Genomic DNA, 21,903 nt, shown 5'->3' with positions numbered 1-21,903 from the left:
ATATGTATTATATTTTTATAATTTACACATAAGTTTATATCTTTATAAATTTATTTTAAGATTTAAATTTTCTTTTAAATTATTAAAATTTATATACAATATTATATATTATATAAATATAAATATATATAAATTTAAATAAATTTTAATAATTTTAAATAAAATTTAAATTTTAAAATAAATTTATAAAGATATAAACTTATATGTAAATTATAAAAATATAATACATATATTTTATATTTATATTTATATATGATATACAACTATTATATGATAATATAAATATACAATATACAAATAAATATATTATACACTTAATATATGATAAAATATATTACTTTTAGAGAGATTATATAATATAAATATCATTAATATATTATACATCTATAAAATCTCACTAATTAAAAGTGTGCCAAATGAATAACCAGATTTATTATTAGCAAAAGAAATTGAAAAACAGACCCAAATATCTCTAGGAATTTAGTCTGTGATAATGGTAGTGGGTTTTTTTTTTTATGTTTATTTATTTTTTATAGCGACAGAGACAGAGATGAGTGGGAGAGAGGCAGAGAGAGAGGGAGACACAGAATCCAAAGCAGGCTCCAGGCTCTGAGCTGCCAGCACACAGCCCGATGCAGGGCTCAAACTCACAGACTGCGAGATCATGACCTGAGCTGAAGTCAGCCGCTCAACCAACTGAGCCACCCAGGTGCCCCAATAATTGTAGTGTTTTAAAGATGGATTATATGACTCATATTGTTGGGACAATTGGTTCTTTACATCCTAATTGCATATCACACAACAAAATAAGTTTCAGGTGAATTAAAAAACTAAAAGTATAAAAAATAAATACTATGATAATGCCATAACAAAATATATGTAAATATTTACATAATGTTGAGTGGGAAAAACATGTCTAAAAATGATACCAGAAGAAGAAATTCAAAAGGAGAAAAATAAAACTTTAGATTTTATGAGAAACTTGATTTTCTAAAAATTTTAATTGAAGACAAAATGAAAAGATTGGAAAAATACCTACATCATACACAAAAAGGGTTAATATTTTTAGAATATAAAAACCTCTTACAAATGAATAAAAATTAACTTCCCATTAGAATAACGTGCATTACTTTGTGCTGGACAGTTATAAATATTTTATATATATCATTCACTTGAGCCTTGCACAACCCTACGACATATAGGAAACTTTTACAGATAAGAAAACACACATTGAGAGATTAAGTAAACACCCAAGGTTACAGAGCTGATAAGTAGTGAAGGTAGAGCCAAGATTCAAACTGTGTCACCAACAGTCAGACTCCAAAATCTATGCTACTTCTCAAAGGATATGAACAAGAAATTTATTAAGAAAGAAAAAAAAGCGGGGTGGGGGAGAAGGAAGGAGAAAAGGATGGGAGGAAGGAGGGAAGGAAGAAGGGAAGGAAGTTTGGAAGGAGGAAGGAAGGAGGAAAAGAAAGAGAAAAAAGGAAGGAAAGGAAAAGAAAAGAAAGGAAAGGGAAGGGAAGAAAGAAAAAAAAAGAAATGCAAATGAACAAAAATCAAATGAAAAAATATTCCATTTCACTACTAATCAAAGAAATATAAATTATACTAAAAATAAACTGCCATTTTCTGTCATATTGGCAATGGTTGAAAATGATAACAATACTATGTATAAGCATGAATGTGACAAAATAAGTATTCTCAGACACTGCTCGTAAGAGTAAACTGGTTCATATATTCTGGAGGTTATTCTGGCAATAGGGATTAAATGCTTTTAAAAAGTGATTACCCCCAATTCACATTCATTTCTAAGAATTTGAACTAAAGAAATCATCAGACATGTGTGCAAAGATTAAGCTACAAAGGAGGTTACTGCAATGTTCTTAATAATAGTAGAAAAATCACAAACCTTAACTAGAGATGATCAACTAAATTTTGAAATGCCCACAAATAGAATAGTATTCAACCATTAAAAATGATGAGGTAAAAGAATAGTGTATCATGGGAAACTGTAAGTGATATGATATACTGTTAAATAAAAAAGCAGATCATAAAGTAATTGCTACCATATGATTATACTTTTGTCTTAAAGGGACATATAGATATAAACAGAGAAAGAAAAAGACATACAATTTTAATACTGGATATATATACAACTTGATATTTATAATGATTATAACTAGACACTAGGAATGCAGTTTTTCTTCTTTTTCTTTATTTTTGTATGTGCTTCCTAAATTTCATATATGTGATATCTGTTATTTTTGAAGTAAATAATAAAGTTTATTTAAAAAAAGAAAGATGTAGGAGAAGAATATTTAATGACATGAGAAAAATGACCATGAAACATTAACTTTTAAAAAGCATCTTCCAAAACAGCATGTGCAATACGATACCATTTAAATATATACATATGTGTGTGTCTAAGTAAATAAATTTCAAGGATATAATCAGTTTAAGCATTTTGAGATAACTCTAGATGTCGTTATGGAATTTTCTTTGTATATTTTCCAAATTTTCTCCAATAATCACTGTTAGGTTTTTTAATCAGAAAAAAAAAAAAAAGCAGTCAGGAAGACTATATTTTACCCTTTTCCCCATTCCAATTGTTTAATGAGCCTATAATTTCTGGAAAAGCGAAAAATAACATATTGCCTTCTTATTGTCAAAACAGACACAAAAAGATATGACAGTTTTTCTACTAAAAGCAAATATCATAAATGTATTAGGATATTTTATGCAATCAGAAATTTTACTTCAAATTATAAAATCTCGTAAATGTACTATATTGAGCTGCAAATGAGCCCTACAAAGCAATCAGGCAAATCTCCTTGATATGTGTCCACCTACTGATAGATAGGTAGACATAGTAAAATAAGATAATTGCAAATGGTTAAGCAGAATATTAAAAACAAACATGCAGACACTGGTCATCAATAAGGCAAGACAAAAAAAAAAAAAAAAGCATAAGGGTCAATTATTTGGCAGTGTGGCATTAACAAAAGTCCTTGCCCAGATTCCTAAATACTTGGATTTTTGACTATGTGATCTTGAGCAACTCAATTAGTTTCACCAAGGTTTAGCCTCCTCAGCTTTAAACTTCTAGTCAAAAAAAAAAAAAAAAAAAAAAAAAATTGAGTCTTTGATTTGAAAATTACAGTGAAAAAAAAAAAAGGTTGATACAAATGTAAAAAATTTTCATACGACTAAGCTAATATAAACCCTGGAGTACCTCCAAAATTAGCATCTACCTAATTAAAGATAGATGAAGATGGTAATAACAAGAGACAAAAAGATAATTTTTTTTTAAAGAAAGAAAGGAAGAAGATGAAGAGAAAAGAACTGACATCCTTAATAATGAAGAATTTCCTTCATAGGGAATCAAGGCTCAGGAAAACTTAGTAGCTTTTTTCTTATTCAGAAGGCCAGAAAAACTGGGGACCAAACTTCTGAATTTTGGCTGAGCCTCAAGTCTAACTAATCAACCAGTAGCACTTCCCCACATGGAAAAGCTGATATAGCATCAACAAATTCTTTATCAAAATCAACACTTTGTAACATTGAGAAAATTAAAGTGTTGTAATCTATAAATGGGCTGGCCTGCTCTGTTAACACTTTATCCAAATTGGACACTGTGTTTAAAAATATATTCAAAAAAAGTCTCTCTTTACCTCTGCTACAATTTTTTAAGTCATATATGTTTTCTTCCCTCTCTTAGATAGTTTGCTTCTTCTTATAATTTTGCATATGAGATTTATACACATTCTTCATGGAAATATGCATAATATGGTCAGTTTCATTTTTCCCTCTAAGAGAGAAAAGATGCTTTAAATGTTTTATTTTTGAGTACAAAGATCTCCAATCCTTTACACTAACTTTCACTGCCTTTCCATTCTCTTCAAATTTCACCTTCTCTCATCTCCTCCTCCAATCCAAATACACACATACATACAAACACACATAGAGGCACACACAGGCACAATGCCAGACTTTTCAAAATAAATATTGAGAAATAAAATCACCTGAGGATAACAAAGTTGTAAGCTGTTTTTTAGAACAAAACAGAACACAATTTTTTAAGGTAATAAGAAAAGCATTAGGCATTCTAATCAAAGTCTGGTATTTTTTTCTCTAAGCCAGTGTTAATTATCCAAAATAATAAATGACCATTACAATAAGCTAAGTCTCACAGTTAATTATTATAAAAGAAAAGCAAAAGTCTTTGCCTATCAAAATGTTATTTTTTACTTATTGCAGGTTTTCTAGATATTTCAGGGCTGCTTCCCTCCAAACCATCATTAAGCCATCCAATAAACACCTTTCTCAAACACAGTCTTCAGCTCTTAAATAACAACATACTTGGCACCTAAACACATAAAGAACAATCTACATGTTCAATCAAATACCTCAGCTTCAGAAGTTAGTGTCTCCCCTCTGTCCTTTGGTGGCCACAGTATCTTCATTGGAAGCCTCAATTACTGTCATTATTTCTAATTTGAAATCATCCTCTACCTCCACACCCTTCCACGAAGAAAACATGGCTTTTATCTTTCTCATGCACATGCACACCGTAGCAGGGGTGGGTGGGTTGGGTAAAAGAGTAAATTGCCATTTGCAACTTTTTTTTTTAAATAAAATAGCAAATAAACAAGGAGTCCTCTTGTTATTGGATACTAACGCACATTCAACCCTCAAGTCAGCAGCTGAACTGCAATGTTACCCTATTTGCCCAATGTATCATATTTTCAAAGCAGAGAAAACTTCACAACTTGGGAGTAAAATTTTCTGAAGGTAAAGAGATGCTATATTGGATACCTCACATGAAGCTTGTGTCCATTCTAAATAAAATACAGCAACTTTAGATGTTTTGATGCTTAGGTCCAAAAAATGGATCTAAAATGAAGTTACAGAGTTCATCAGAAGGTCATAATCAAGTTCAGGGAAAGTCTTAAGGAAGGAGAAAGGGAATGATAGAAAACATTATTAGGTTATTTGTAAAGTGAAAAATAAAACATTTTGATAGGCAAAGACTTAAGATTATTAGCAGTTTTTACAGAACTCTAAGATTTGGAAAATGGTTAAAAATTTAAAGTAACAGTAGCTAACACTTGTAAAGCACTTATGCAATAAGCATGATTCTAATTGCTTGACATATATTAACCTATTTAGTCCTAAAATAAACAACCCAAATATGAGTATTATTATGTATTATTATCACTATCCCCAATTTACATATGAGAAACTAGGCACAGAGAAATTAACTTGTGCAAGATTATACTAGGCAGATAAACTTTAAAGACCAAGTTATTAACCACCACTTAACCTCTTAACTACCATTAAAAATTCTAATTGAGGTTTTCTGCTCCTTGAAATGACCCCTTCAGTTCGTGTATAATATATATATATATATATATATATATATATATACACACACACACACACACACACACACACACACACACACACACACATTGAGATTAAAACCTGTTCCCCCAAGAAGTATAGCTATGGACAATCAATACAATGGTGTTTTGGCTAATTGCTAAATTAACTCTTACGTAATTTCATAAATCAGTACTTTTGATAGAGGAAATCTAGCAAAGAATACACTCTTGATTCTATGAATTATGAAAAACAGTCTTATTTAACAATCATAAGAATTGTCCCTTCCTTGGTAGATATTTGTTAACTTCATTCTGTTAGGATTAATTTGGCTTGAATATTGAATTGCTTAGACACTTTTCCACACTTGAATCACTACATTGCTCAATAGATCCCTTGTATAGCAACATCCCTATTATAGAGCAATGAGGAGAATTAGAAACTAAGCAAAACCCAAAACAGATGTCTCAAGGTAATACACTACAGCTTATTTACTTATTTAAAGGAGCCTGAGCTCAGAATCTATTGAGTCTTACTTCAGACATAATTATAGCACTTTTAATTATTTCAGGGGCACGTCTTCAAATCCTGACTCTACTACTTACTAGTAGTATGATCTTGGGCAAGTTACTCAACTTCTCTGACACTAGGTATTTTTTCTGTAAAATAGTCCACCTCTCTGGAATACTGCAGGAATAAACTCAACTGACATGGTATATATAAAGTTCTTAGCGCAGAGCCTGGCATGTAGTAAGTGCTCAATAAATGACTCTTTGTTATATAAATAAACATTGAACCAATAACAATTTTTAATGCTTATTTATTTATTTTGAGAGCTAGAGAGAGAGAGAGAGAGAGAGAGAGAGAGAATCCCAAGCAGGCTCCTCATCGTCAGCACAGAGCCCGGCACCAGGCTTGATCTCACAAACCGTGAGATCATGACCTGAATCGAAATCAAGAGTCGAACACTGAACCTACTGAGCCACCCAGGTGCCCCAAACCAAGAATAATGTAAAAACTTGTGATAAATAGCAATAATTCATGTGAAAGCATCTGCACGAAGTGCTGTATAACAAAAAATAACTATAAAATGTTAATTTTCTCTCTCTTCTTATCAGCCCATAGCTGAATAGAAATAGCAGCTTCTAGGAGTATAGAAGGAGAGGTAGTATTACGGGAGGCAAATACGTCAATTACAGAGAAATGACAACTTACAGTCTGGAAACAAAGTCAAAGGCAGGAAACCCAAAATGCAGACACAAGAACTCAAAGAAGTACAGCACTTTAGGGGCCACTCAATATAGAGATAAGTAGCCTTAACAAACCCTCATCTCAAGGAGTAGCTCAGGAATCAGATGTTCATAATGATAACTCTGAGCCATCAAGACAAGCTGTTAAGAAATTCAACTTAAAAATTATAACTCAAAACTAGATATGATATAACCTCAACTATGTAGACATTATACCAAAATTTTACCAGGCGCTCTATCTCTGGTAATGGTGATTTTAAACATATTCTTCATTACTGTTTCTATATTTTCTAAACAATAAACTATTTAGGAAATCAGAACATACAAGTAAATTGTAAAATTAATGTTGGTTGCTTAAAGAGACAGTCTTTAGAAATCTAAGAAATATACGAATGTGTAATAGAGGAAATAACTCATACTATATTGAGCCCCTTGTTCAAATACCTTACATTGATCCTAGGACATTGACGGTATTACAAGAATATGACTGGTGTGAAAAATGATTAAATGTTGACAATAAGCTCACTTGAAAAAGAAAAATACTAAAAGATTCATCTTAGAGGTACTATTTTAAATAGCAGTCAATATCAACACAAAGCTTATAACAAGAACCACATATGATTACCTCTATCGTTGCTTGCAACAATTCTGACACACCCTCATTTTTAGGTTAAAAAAATGTTTAAACAACTCTAGGAAAAGAACAAAATAAACTGATAAAGGGGAAAATTTTCAAGAAGCATACTCAAAAGTGAAATGCACTTTTTTACCTTCTGAAATAGAAATTAGAATCCTCTGGGCAAATTTAGCTATTACTAGTAGTCACGGACTCTGCATAGCTGAAAAGAAAGAAAGAAAAGGTCGCAAGCAGCACAAAAAGCAAATTAAATTATCAGAATGAACCTATGGCAAATTTTTTCTTTCTGATCTACAGTGTATATCTCTTTGGAACTGTCCCACTGAATACCACATACAACTAGCAGAAAACATGCCAGAAAGCTGTATAGCAGATTTTGGAGGACTGTTTTATGTAGAAAAAGTGCTTCTTCTCCAGAAATATATATCACTTTACTGTTTTTTCCCCTAACCTAGAGCTTTAGAAAGAGAAAAGTAGAACAAATAGGACCAAAGCACTGGGACACTGGAAACTCTCAATTACTTGTATTGGTCTTATTAGCAGCAGTAATAACTCAATAATAGTAGAGTGCTAATACAGATCTGAGATGGACTAAATTAAACACAGTTGCACAGTTAATCTATAGCAAAATCAGGACTGGGATTTAATTACGTGCTTCCCCACTTCCAATTAATATTCAGTTAACTCTTTCCATAATTTCACCTAAAACTTGGTATCTCCAGATCTAATTGGTGCTTGATCTGATTCAGCTGTGACTATTTCATTTCTTGGACTCCAATTTTCAGTGGGCTATAGGCAATGGACACTATTAATACAAGAGGCATTCATATTTTGTAATAAAGGAGGGTAGGTCTAAATCATACGTGTGAATTGTTTTGTTTGAAAACACACAAAAAAGCTTTCTCTCAGTAGTGTCAGTATTTTCATGTCTTATTTCTATCACTTAAATATACAAGTAAATATAATATTAAATATTTCCATCACTGGTTACTTTCAGTAAACAGAAAGGTAAAGAAAAATAAAACAAATAACTGTATTATTATGTTTGGATATATGTTAATCAACTTTTAAATTGGATACACCCAAGTCTTAGAAATGCAAACTCCTGTGATCACAAGAGATACTGACTTTACCATGGTGTTTAAAGGAAAGAAGGGCATAATAAATAAGTTTCTGGTACTGATTCATTTTCTGCTCCTTTGAATTAACTAATGCTGTGGAAATCTCAGGCAACTGCTTTAGCATTTGTGACTGAAATGAGTCCAAAGGAGAAAAGTATGTAGAACATCATTTAATTAAAATTTTGAATTTTTTTCTCTCCCACTTACTGTCATACTAGCTATTAGTCATTCAAACTGAAAGGACTGTTTCATGTTTGCTGCTGTCAAAGTAACCACATTAGGCCACTTCAATATCTTCAGAGATGTGTGGTGTCTGGAGCCATGTTGTTCTCTGGGATCAGTCCCTTCAGTATGCAGCTCTCAAGCTCCTGACCTTATTTCAAAGCTATCTTTGGCAAACTCAAAAACTCATAGGAAGACTCTGCTTATACTGGTATACATTTAGCTCTTAAGGAATGATGGTGGAGATTTTTTTTTGTCCTCATACATGTGGTTTTGCATTTAGCTTGGGGAATAGGGTAATAATGATAGTTGGAGGCAAAAATCCATTCTACTTTAATAATTTTAATGCAATGCAGGAAAAGCAAAACATAGAAAAGTTTACTTTTCAAATTCTAAGTTGAAGATGCCACATTGGGAAATCTTTTTTTTTTCTACCTGAATTATAGTCCTAAGACATTAAATCTGATCATGTCACTCTCCTGCTTAAAAACCTTTGTTATTTCCAATCTATAAAGAATTTACCAAATTCAACACCCAGAAAACAAATAATCCAGTTAAGAAAGGGGTAGAAGACATAAACAGACATTTTTTCAAAGAAGACCTACAAATGGCTGACAGACACATGAAAAAGTGCTCAACATCACTCATCATCAGGGAAATACAAATCAAAATCACAGTGAGATATCACTTCACACCTGTCAGAATGGCAAAAAAATAACAACTCAGGAAACAACAGATGTTGGCAAGGATGCAGAGAGAGGGGAACCCTCTTACACTACTGATGGGAATAAAAACTGGTGCAGCCACTCTGGAAAACAGTATGGAGGTTCCTCAAAAAGTTAAAAAATAGAACTATCCTAGGACCCAGCAATTACACTACTAGGTAATGACTAATACATAGTCACCATTCTTGATCACAAACCAGTTTAGGTCTCCTTTTCCCTTCATGATATTTATTATCTTATAGTTAAATATTTACTTAATGTTTCCTCTTCCTTAGACTGTCAATGTTTAGAGAAAGGAATAACATACATTTTAATTCACCACTGTATTCCTAGCCCAAACATACTCGGCATTCAATAAATATTGGAGATTCTCTCACTACTCTCATTATCCAAATATTCATCATATGAAACTCCAAAATTATACAGGAAGCAAAAGGCACCAAAAATAAAAACGCTCTCTAATGACTATCAATGACTTAATATTTATAAAATTAATCTTCACTCAAACATCCCTCACAAATTTATTTAACATGTATCTCACCCATTTGGGTCAATTTCTTCATTATCTTTGATAATGTGTGCTCAGTTGTTTCTTTTTTCTTTTTTTTTAAATTTTTTTTTTAACGTTTATTTATTTTTGAGACAGAGAGAGACAGAGCATGAACAGGGGAGGGGCAGAGAGAGAGGGAGACACAGAATCTGAAACAGGCTCCAGGCTCTGAGCTGTCAGCACAGAGCCTGACGCGGGGCTCGAACTCACGGACCGTGGGATCGTGACCTGAGCCGAAGTCGGACGCTTAACCGACCGAGCCACCCAGGCACCCCTCAGTTGTTTCAAATGCGTCTGCACATTGAAAACACATGCAGCCTTTAAAAAATAGTGATTTCTAGGTCCCATTCCCTAAGATTAATTTAATTGGTTTAAGTGCAGCCTAAGAATAGGAATACTTTTAGAAATTGCCAATTGTTTTCAGTTAAGTTTGAGAATCAGGCTGACTGACAGATGAATATTTCATTGTGGAATAATGTAAATAATATTCAAAATAAAAATATGTAGTGACTGCAAAGTGAAACTGCAAATCTTGCAAAGATGCTCATCAGAGAAGAAATACAGCATTGGAGAACAGAAAAAATTAACAAATCAAGATTTTGCAATGAGACTGTATAGAAACCAAAGAGCCAAAAATTGGCAGGAACAACAGTTGATACGGTAGATTATTCAAAGATAATGAATTGAATATAAAAAAATAAAGCAGGGGAGCCTGAATGGTTCAGTCGGTTTAGTGTCTGTCTGACTCTTGATTTCGGCTCAGGTCATGATCTCATGGTTTGTGAGATTGGGCCCCATGTCAGGCTCTGCACTGACAGCATGGAGCCTGCTTGGTATTCTCTCTCTTCCTCTCTCTCTCTCTCTCTCTCTCTCTCTCTCTCTCTCCACCTACCCTGCTCTCTCTCTCTCTCTCAAAATAAATAAACATTTAAAAATAATATAACAAAAATAAAAAGATAAAGCAAAGTCCTTAGGAAATTTTCTTTGCAAAAATAACCCCCACTTGTTATAATGGTACCACAATATTAAAAGTGATGGTGCTATCACAATATCTGATGTGAAAAATTACTCTTAAAAAACATGCAGTTGGGGTGCCTGGGTGGTTCAGTCAGTTAAGCGTCAGACTTTGGCTCAGGTCATGATCTCACAGTTCGGGGTTCAAGCTCTGCATTGGGCTCTGTGTTGACAGCTCAGAACCTGGATCCTGCTTTGTATTCTGTGTGTGTGTGTCTCTCTCTTTGTCCCTCCCCCCCCCTCAAAAATAAATATAAACTTAAAAAAAATTTTTTTAAACATGCAATTAATTCCTTCTTCTAAGAATTAATGCACATTTAGAATTACAAATAAAATGCTGCCAATTATATACTTATTTTTATTAATTATAGTTTTAATTTTTTTAATTGAGTCAAAATAAAATCATTCTTCCCATTGTTTACCTTGAAATTTTTATCTCCATCCACTTAGTATACTAAAATATAAAAGACCTTGTATTATGTGACCTTGCCAAAGGTGCATATTAGAGACAGTTCTACTTTTTTCCTTTCATATTTTTATACTGTTTCATTTCCTTGCCTCATTACAATGGTTAGGACCTCTGACACAATGCCAAACAAGATGAAAGAGCATGGGCTTTAATTATCTTGCTCTCTATCATGGAAAAAAAAAGCATTAAGTATTTCACTATTAGATATGATGTTTGTTAGGTTTAAGTTTTTCAAAGATGCATTTTTCAAATTTAGGAAGTTACTTTCTATTACTAGTTTGCTGAGAGTTTTTAATTATGAATGGGTATTGTCATGTATTTTTTCTATATTTATTGAAGTGATCATATTCTATTTCTCATCTATTATGTTAATATGGTAAGATTTTCTAAATGTTAACTCAACCTTGCATTCCTGGGCTAAACCCTACTTGATCATGATATACTATTCCCTTTTTATATTTCTGGATTTAATTTGTTGATGTTTCATTAAAATTTTTTTGCATCTATGACCATGAAGAATATAAATCTAAAATTTTCCTTTTTTATTATATTTTTTAGGTTTAGTAATTGGATTATGCTGTCCTCATGAGGTAGGAATTGTTCTCCCTTCCTCCATTTTTCGAAAAGAGTTCATGTAAGATTGGCATTATTTCTTAAATGTTTGATACAATTCACCAGTGAAACAATTTGGGTCTGTAGTTTTCAATAGAAAGTTCTATTTTTTTAATTAAAAATTTCAATTTATTTTATAGCTAAGGTGCTATTTATGTTTTCTGTTTCATCTTGTGTCAGTTTTAATAGGTTGTATTTTTCAAGGAATTATCCGTTTCATCTAAGCACTAAAATTCTTTAGGCATAAAGATTTTCATAACATTTCTTTATTGTATTTAATCTCTAGAATTTTGTAGTGATAATTCTTCTTTCATTCCTGCTATTCATGAGCTGTGTTCTATTTTTTTTTTTTACTCCTTACAAAAAACTAAATAAATAAACTTTACCTATAAATTTTTCTTGTTTTTGGTAGTTTATTATAAAGTGCCTAGGTGCACTTTTCTTTGCATTTCTCCTGCTTGGGGTTCACCATCTTCTTAAATCTGTAAATTTATATCTTTCAACAAATTTGGGAAATTTGGGCAATTATTTCTTCAAGTGTTTTTTCTGCCCTGATATTGCTCTCCTTTTTTCCTGGGACTTATATACGTTAGATCTTATAATATTGTTCCACATATCCCTAATCTTGTATTAATTTCATTTCCAATTTTTTTATGTTCTTTGAATTGAATAATTTCTGTTGATGTATTTTCAATTTCACTGACTTTTTCCTCTGTGATCTTTACTGACTGGCCCATCAAGTTATTTTCTTATTACAGATACTATATTTTTCAGTTTTAAGTTCCTATTTGGTTCTTTTTGTAATTTCTCTCTCTTTCTGATAAAATGCCCTATTTTTTTCCACACTTTTCTGATTCTTCATGTGCTGAGTAATTTTGTATTATATCTTAGATACCATAACCATTATGTCATGGAAACCAGATTCTTTTATAATTCTCTAAAGAGTGTCACTTGAGTTTGTTTTAGCAAGAAGCTTACTTGCTTAGACCCAAATTGCATATTCCATCTTACTGCAGTGGGAAACAGCTCAAATATCTGTTTAGTTCTTTTAGGCTTACCTGGGCTTCTTAAAGCCTGTCATGTGCATGAATTGTTTGGGGATCAGAGACTGGGGCAAAGTTTATACATAGAGTTTGGGGTTCCCTTTCTGTGGCTCTTTCTTTTCCAGAATTACCTCCTCACTTCTCAGTAGCTGTGGTTGCCCCAAAGTCTGTTCTGGTTCTCCAGGCCAAAAAGACTCTTGATTTTTCTATTGGAGTTTTATTAGCCTGGCACAGACAAGGGCCTACCTTCATGCTGGAAACCTTAAAAATGACCACCTTACCCCATAATCCTGCCTCCTTTCTTCCAAATGCTATCTCGCCTCAAGATTTAGCTTGTTTTGGTTGCTCTCCAGTATCTTCAGATAGTTGTTTTTTGAGTTTTATCCAGAGTTTATAGTTGTAACTCCCACTCAATTTTAAATGGGTTAATTAAGTGCCCTTTTCTCACTACCAAATATCCTGATAATAAAAATTTCTTGTATTGCATTAAAGAATGATTAAATGACACCATTTAATCACTCCTCCATGCCTTTGCATATTCAGAATACTTCTGCCTACAATGTCTTTAATTCTCAAAACCCTACCAAATAGAAATTTTCTATTCCCATTTACATATTTAAGAACACAGTCAAGTTTTGCCATCCTCTAAGTTTTAAATACCTAAAATTTCAACTGAGAATATTTAAATTGGAACTAACTCAGATGTCTGTCAATATAACAATATAACATAGTATAATATACTACATAGAAGAAAATAAGGTAAAGCTATATAAATTGACAGAGGTCTAAGTTGTAATTTTAATGAAAAAAGGATATGTAAAATATAATATGTGTAAAAGGAAGAAGTATTACCTCACACAAAATAAAACTGAATACTTCTATGTAATTGTGTATAGTTGTATGTGATCATATAGAAAGAGGTATGGAAGAATACAAACCAAATTAAGGAGAGCAATGATGTTTGGGAAGAGAAATAGAACTTAGGGTGGGGAGAGACATTAAGGAAAATTTCCTTTACATTTTTCTTGCCAATAATTATTTATTGAATATTTAATAATTTCCTGCTGTATGCCAGGCACTATTCCACAATAAGAAAGTATTCATGGTTTACTTGTATAATTTTAAAATATTTTTAATTTTTTTAATAAGAATGTAAAACCTCACTAAGGAGAAATTGAAATAACAGAAAATCTCTGAGATGCTTAAAAACATGATCCTTTATCTTGTCAGTGTACCAGAAGCTCAGGAGCCTTTTAAGTATAAGTAAATGAATTTAGTGTTATTTTTAAATCTGTTCTCCTCGAGATTAAATTCTTTTTCTCCAGATCCAGAACCAATGAAGAAACAAACTGATTTATCTTTTTCCCCCTCATAATACATTCTCATTCTCTTATGTCAATTTTTCTGAGGTTTGGGGATGGCAAGTGAAGTCTAAAGTTTTTCTTTGGGGTAATTTCAGGCATCAAATGGCTGCCACCAGATAAAAATACACCAATTTTCTTATTCACATACTAAAGTAAGCATGACTGAGGAAAGTAAATCTGGCCTTTATGAACTTCATTCTTTCTTCACATAATCAAGGAATATGTCTTTGTCCCTTATGCTGTTGACTCTCCTCCTTTTCTTAGCCAGTTGATACATAGACGAGATCTTCTTTTAAACTTCAATTCTAAAATAACTTGTTTAATTCAACAGTTGAATCTTTCTCCCCAATTCCTTTTTAGAAACAAGGCCTTTACTACCTCAGCAAGGAAGCCCATTCCATTTTTAGACAACTGTAACTGTTACAAAGTGTTTCTTCTGCCATTCCTGTGACTCTGGCTCCTTGTGACTTTCACTAACTCAGGTTTGACCCTCCAGAGTATACACTCTCCCTATGCAGCGCTGTAGCCATTTCAGGCAGCTACTGGAGTCTCTTAAAACTTATGTTATTCAGAGTAAATACGTCTGGTTCTTTTAACCTATGAGAAGCTTCTGCCAACTGCCCTAGAAATAGTGAAAAGTTGAATTTCTCTGCAACCAGACTATTGGTCCAATTTAAAAATATAAGATTTGGCTTTTTCTCTAACACAGCACACAGCCTTCTTGGCTAATCATTACATATACTCCTGGTATTGGTCTTCAAATAACTATCCTTCCACTTGCCTGCACACATGTATATGTGCAACATACACATTGTCTTCCACTATTTCTTTGAAAAAAAATCTTTTAAATGGGCACCAGAAGGTATTCATCCTGAGTTCATGTGACTTAGGTTGCCACCCAATGAGCTTGTCCCCTCTGCTTGATCACACGAGCTATCATTCATTCACTCCAAATTATAGTACTTCATTTCTCTAAGTTCACACCTATTTCTCTTTATTTTTGAACCCCTAAGATATCAGGCAAGAACTAGCCCCATTAAGCTTCATTCATAAGCCTTAATTTAGAATAGGCTTAGCAGTGTGTCTGTTATATGCACTTAACCGTCTCAGTTCCATTTTTTGGAGATTGTTAACTATTCTGCATCTCTAGGAAATTAGAAAAAAAAATGTTTAAGTCTGGAAAACCTATAGAGGACATCCACCTAATTGATCCTGGTCCTTCTAAGGAGGGTCCTTATAGAAGTACCCTCCAGTCAAAATCTTTTTGGAGGGGTGAAAGTAGAGCAAATATAGTCTGGCCTAGAAAACTATACCTATGATTTTTTTTAAGTTTTAGTCCAAGTTCCTATCTGATTTCTGTCCCAGTTTTACTAGCTATGAAACAAAGTTAATAAGATCCCTACTTTAAGTATATCACAGTTTTACTCTAAGAATTGTATAAGATAGTATGTGAAAAAGTTCAAATGAAAGTATAAAGTATAATAAAAATGTAAGGTACAATGTTATTAATAATAATGGAACCTTCCATGACCACAAATGAAGCACTCCATGAATTCTATCCTTTTAACACTAAGACATTTTAATTAAATTCTCTTTTTTGTATCCTCTCTTTTACCTCCTTTTCCCACACCACCAACCAAAAAACTACATTTCGGCATAATCTTGTAGCCTTGGACTTTAAATACAAATGCCAGCAAAGATTTACATAGAGTACAACGTTAAGTGTGTTCTGATATTTTGGAAACCCCAGCCCTCCTCTCAGATGGGCTTCTTTTTTTTTTTTTCTAATTTTTATAACCTTTTATATATTCTCCTTAAAAATCAGACTGCCTAACAATATTATAGCAACTATCACCACTTTTAATATTTTAGTTATAGTTACCCACCTTGTAACTCTTACAAGTGACCTTAGGGGTTTCCTATGTGAATGTATCAGATATATTTTCTCAACTGTATGTCCTAAATTTTTCCAGATTTTTAGAGCCCATTATAGTGTTTCCACATTAAGATTATAGCCACTGGGGCTGCTCTATAAGTTCATAATTTGAAAGCTCAGTTCTTGCATCCAGGAATGGAGATTTCCCAGAATGAGAAGGCAAAGTGAAAAATAAGCACCAATAATGGAGAAAGCTGTCAAATGTTCTGCAGCTAGATAGAAAAAAAGCAAAAGGGTCCCCACCACCTCCCTCACCCCTTTGCTAGCATTAGATTGCATAATTTTACCAAAACAGTATATACAAACTAAACAACAAACTCCATTTTTATGTAAGTTTCCTTCTTTCTCTCAATCTCCCTTTCTTCTACTTTCTCATTCACTACATTCCTCTCCTTAATAACAGCAAATATCTATTGAATGCTTGTCATGTACAAGGCCATGTGTGCTAAATGCTAAGGTAGATGTCTGAGAACAAAACAGACCAGTCCAGAAGGACAGACATTTTTTTTAAAAAAATCGCACAAATAAATACATAATTTAAAACTGCAATATCTGCTTTGAAATAAACTAGAATGGGAAGCAAGATCTTTGCAGGCAGACAAGATTTGAATTGGAAGGATCAGAGAAGACTTCCCTGAAGAAATGACATTTAAACAGGGACCTGAAGCACATTCTGATAGAGTGGGAAGAAGTGTATTCCAGTTGAGAAGACAGCATTAGAGTGCAGACCTTGGAGCAGGAAAAACATAGAGGGTGTAGACCATAACAGCAAGCTGAATTAGGAAGAACCATTGCAAAGGTTTTTGCAGGGGCCAGATTGTGCAGGAGCTTTGAATATTATAATAATTTTTTGTTTTAACTAAAGTATAATAATAAGCCAAGAAAAGATCTTTTTCTTGGATCTCAACGAATGGTAAGTGGAGTTTTTCCTCCTATATAATGAACATGGAATTTAAGTATAGGTATAAAGAAAAACATGGGGATGATAAACACCAAATTCAAAAGAGTGAACCTATGGCACAAAGAGAGGAAGATATTAAATTGAGAAACAGTTCACAGGAGGCTTCCACTGTATTGGAAAGGTTTTATTTCTTACAAATATATAGATATTTTAACCTACATTTTATTCCTTTTTGTATGACTGTAATTTTCATAATAAAATGTTTTAAAGGAATTACCAAATGCTAAGAATTCACCACTTCATTTCCTTCTCCTCTTCTTCCCCAGGTTCATATTAAATATTCCAACTTTGAGAATGACAAGCACACGGAATTAAAGAATCTCCCTTCTTATATACACTTGGTTTCCTGAGCCTTTATTTTCTAGACTTATAGCATCAGATGTTAGAGGCTCTTCAATTAGCTTCTCTTTTGTTTTATCATACACTGTAATCCTTGTGGCTTTCCAACATCCACAGAGTTAATATGAGGATTAAATGAGATAAAGCATTTAATATAGCATCTACCACACAAAAGCTCAATAAATTTGAACTATTGTCTTCATTATTTCACTTATTGTGGTTTATATTCTCAATCCTAAATATGGGCCAGAACATTGGAACTAAGAAAAAACTTATGGCCATATATGGCCAAATAGTGTTCTGGTGTTTTGAATGCATATACTACATATATTCACAAACACACACACACAAATACATGCATGTATATATATGTATATTATATATTTCAAATATTGAATCTATATTCAATCTTAGACACACTCTTTCTGTGCTCATTTAAGCATTAAATAACAAAATGTTAATTTGAGTCCTTTTTATTGCCATTAAAGAAATACCCTTAAAGAAAAGGTTAAAATCCTGCATTTGATGATGCACAATTAAAATATATGGTAAGCTCAGTAAGTTTGTTAATTTCTCCTGAATACAATGCTACACTGAAATTATTTATGGTTGCCTAAAGCTGCAATAATATTCAGTACCATCCATACTATGTTTAAAAGGCTCATTTTTGTAATATTGAGTAATTCATGCAAACTTCAATCTTATAGAATTGCATATTAACATCAAAATTTCTTCTACAACAGGAGAAGCAGTCTTTGATGCAAGAACATTATTAAAATCTTATCTTTTCACTTAATTTTCTTTGTACAAATAGCACAGATCCTCTCATTTCTCTTTCCTTCCAATTCACAAATACAATAAAAGCTGTCTTTAGAAAGGACCTTAAATGAAACATCACGATGAAATGCATGCTAGGACCCAGGAAATAAGAGAACTTATGACAGTTTTTGTTACCTAGAAGTCTGGAAAATAGGTCACTGAATTTTATGTGAATATTATATTTTAAATTATATTTTCATACCTAAGAATTCGCTCTTGTGAAAAAACAAGCTTGTCACTCGATTCTTCAGTTTGAGGTTTGGACTCCAATTGTTTTAGTAGTCATTCCTCCATGCCCACTTCCTTGTTCTTAATCACAAATCTAATCGTGTATTTTTATAAATATTCAAAATTAAATATATTTATCTACTTAGGTAAATACTTTTCAGTTAACTTTTACTGATAGTCTAGGTAGAGAACTCATTAACAAACACATTTGGAACTTTTCAGATTTGTTCTGGCAACTTGTAAATTCATATTAAACTGTTCAAACATGTCAATATTCTACATGCTTTTAAAAAAAAAAATGAGTAGAAAAGATTAATTCCAAGTTTTGTTTTACTTACCAAGCTCTGCCATATTCCACCTCCCGGCCTGAGCAATGTTATCAGCTCTTCGGATACTCATTCTTGCTAAGTAAAAGGATATTTCTTCTCTAGCTGGATTAATAATCAACTTTCTAGATAGTTCATTTGTAATTCTCTTCTGGTTAACCCTTAGCATTACAGCAGTCTTCCCAACTCAAGCTAATCAATTTATGAAGCAGGAAGAAAAGGGTGAAATTCAATTGTGCAGATAACAAATGGAAAATAAAAATGAGGGACAGTTCAGATTAGGCACAAAAGAACAATGAGCCTTCCTTTCATACACTAAAAGGTATAAATCTTTGTGTTAGATATTACAAAAGCACTCAGGTCATAAAGACAAGGAACAAGATACATGAAGAGAGAAATATAACAGACTTACAACAACACCAGTTCAGTGCATATAAGCCTGTGTTTTCTGCTTTACTTACATGCAGATAAATACACATCAGCTTTGGGCTAGGAGATCTATTTTTCTCTTAGTAAAAATGTTAGTAAAAAGGTCTAACTTTCAGGTCCTAACTGCTTCCTCTCTCAACAATTATAATGCTTGATCCCTTATCCTACAATAAGTACCATCTCAGGCTTTGTGGAAATTTTCTCAAAATGTGATCTATAAATGCTTGCATCAGAATAATCTGGGCACTTGTTAAAAATATAGACACCTGGGCTCCACCTTAGAAATCTGAAGCACCCCAGGTGATTCTTAGGTAAACTAAAAGTTTGAGAGCCACTGCTCTAAGACCATTTCTGACCTCCTCTAAAGGAGGCTCCAACACAATCCTTTCGGACTCAGAATGAAATCAGTTACTCCTGCTACTAGTTGCTTTGATCTTTTGTTTTGACTCTAATAACTTGGATTCTACCTTGTTTTCCTGTATTTAAATATACCAATTCATCTAAGACCATGACCCTTACATGATCATGGTAACCTTTCACTTGCAATTGACTCAGAAATGGCAATCTGTCCTTTAACTACCCTTGGTGTCTATGGCCTTATTGTGACTTACAGGTATAGGTATTGGTATAGTCCACCTATGCTCTAACTACCACTTGCCCCAGACTTTTCTTTCTTTGTCTACCTTATGAAACACTTTAATCTCCTGTTTTATGCCTGTCTTCTACATACATGGACCTGGTGGTGTTCACTGTCCAATCTTTTGGCTAATGCATTTTGCCTGTTATATTCACTTTCTTCTAAGGCTGTTCCCATGTCAGTGGACCTCTACCAATCAGCTCTGTGCCTGTTACTATAGAACAGAACTTGCCTACTCACATCTAGAGATGTGAAATGAACAACTAGCTACTAGATGGACCTGGCAGCCACTGGTTTCACAAACTGCTACCAAAGTTCATGTTTGTAGTCAGAATAAAGAAAAAGATAATGACTATGGGGGACAAGGGGATGGGCAAAATGGGTGAAGGTGAGTGGGAGATACAGGCCCCCACTTACAGAATGAATAAGTCATGGGAATAAAAGGTACAGCATAAGGAACACAGTCAATGATTTTGTAATGGTGTTGTAGGGTGACAGATGGCAGCTACATTTGTGTGGAGCATAGCATAATGCATAGAGTTGTTGAGTCACTATGCTGTATACCTGAAATTAATGCAATATTGTTTGTCAACTATGCTCAAATAACAAAAATTAAAGATAATGACTATGAAAAAAGAACTAGGGAAACCTAAAGAAAAGTCCTTGAAAAGTGGAATAGTACATTAGGTAAAATAAAGTGAAAAAAAATTAATTCTAATCATTTGCTTTTATTTTCATGGAACCTATTAAGAAAGGCCAACAGAACAATGATTATTTGACATGGAGAGAAGGTTTAAGTAAAAGAAAAATAATATTGGACTAGTAGAACTCCAAAGACTTGGATTTCTCACGGCCTCTATCAACTCCTAGATTTGTGATCTAGATTCCGTCTCTTAACAGTTTTCTGCCTCAGTCCCTAAATACATATAATAAGCCACACCTTCCATGTCTAGGATCATTCAGATAACTAAACAAGATCATATTTATTAAAAATCTTTGAAACTATAAATGCCATATAAATGTAATAGATTATTAATATATAGTATTTTATAAAGATTATAATTAAAAACTACTTCCTCCCCAAGTTTTTATAATTAAAAACTGTTTTGTTTTATTTTCTTTAAGTATAAACCATATACATTGAAAGCAATAACAGAAGTTTGTAAAATGTCTTTCCTAAGAAAATTTCAGGAATAGGACCAATAACAGTTGGGGCAGAATAAGGTAAAATCATCCCAAAATATGAGTAAATAATCAGGTTAACCTGAGTTTTCCTAGGTCAGACACAAACCTTAAAAGTCTTACCAGAAGGAGGTTTACATGAGGAAATGGTTCATTTGCATTGACACTGGTGATATTTTTCATCCAGAAATCTCCCTAAAACTACAGTTCAGTGTGACTTCAAGCAGCAAAAGCTTAGGGCATTTGTTGCAAGACATTTAGACTGTATCCAACATAGTCTAAGATTCAGTCAAGTGTTATGATTTCATTTAACTGGATAATGTGTACCTATTAACATTCAGAAGACAGAAGTCCTTAGCAGGTATACAAATTGGTTGATTAAAGTTACCTGTGTGAAGAAAAAAAGGATTGATTCTTGACTTTAAAAATGGACACTTGCATCTTTTTAATTTCAATAAATGCATTCAACAAATACTGTTGAGTACTTACTATATTCTAGGCATTGTTCAAGACACTGGGGAATATGAGTGACTAAAGTAGTCAAAACTCCTCTGCTATGTAGATCTTATATTCCAAGAAGTATAAGGGAAAGATGGCAAATAAATTTAATAGATATACAAATCATATAGTGTGTTAAAAGTTTATAAAGGCTAT

At 32.8% G+C, this 21,903-nt stretch overlaps 1 protein-coding gene across 5 annotated transcripts in view; it reads right to left on the bottom strand.

The window, feature by feature from the left end:
* SOX6 (SRY-box transcription factor 6) overlaps positions 1-21,903 on the bottom strand; it is a 687,546-nt gene that overhangs the window by 389,321 nt on the left and 276,322 nt on the right. The window contains exon 1 of one of the 5 annotated variants that reach the window (XM_049617917.1): positions 4,410-4,434. The exons of the other annotated variants lie outside the window; for them this stretch is intronic. The gene's annotated coding sequence lies outside the window, so the exon portion shown is untranslated. Of the gene's footprint in view, positions 1-4,409; positions 4,435-21,903 lie in introns of those variants that run through there. 5 annotated transcript variants of the gene reach the window in all.

The sequence above is a fragment of the Panthera uncia genome, chromosome D1 (genome assembly GCF_023721935.1).
Source record: "Panthera uncia isolate 11264 chromosome D1, Puncia_PCG_1.0, whole genome shotgun sequence".
NCBI lineage: Eukaryota > Metazoa > Chordata > Mammalia > Carnivora > Felidae > Panthera > Panthera uncia.
Note: the sequence above shows the minus strand (reverse complement) of the source record. Positions and strands in the feature narration are given on the sequence as shown.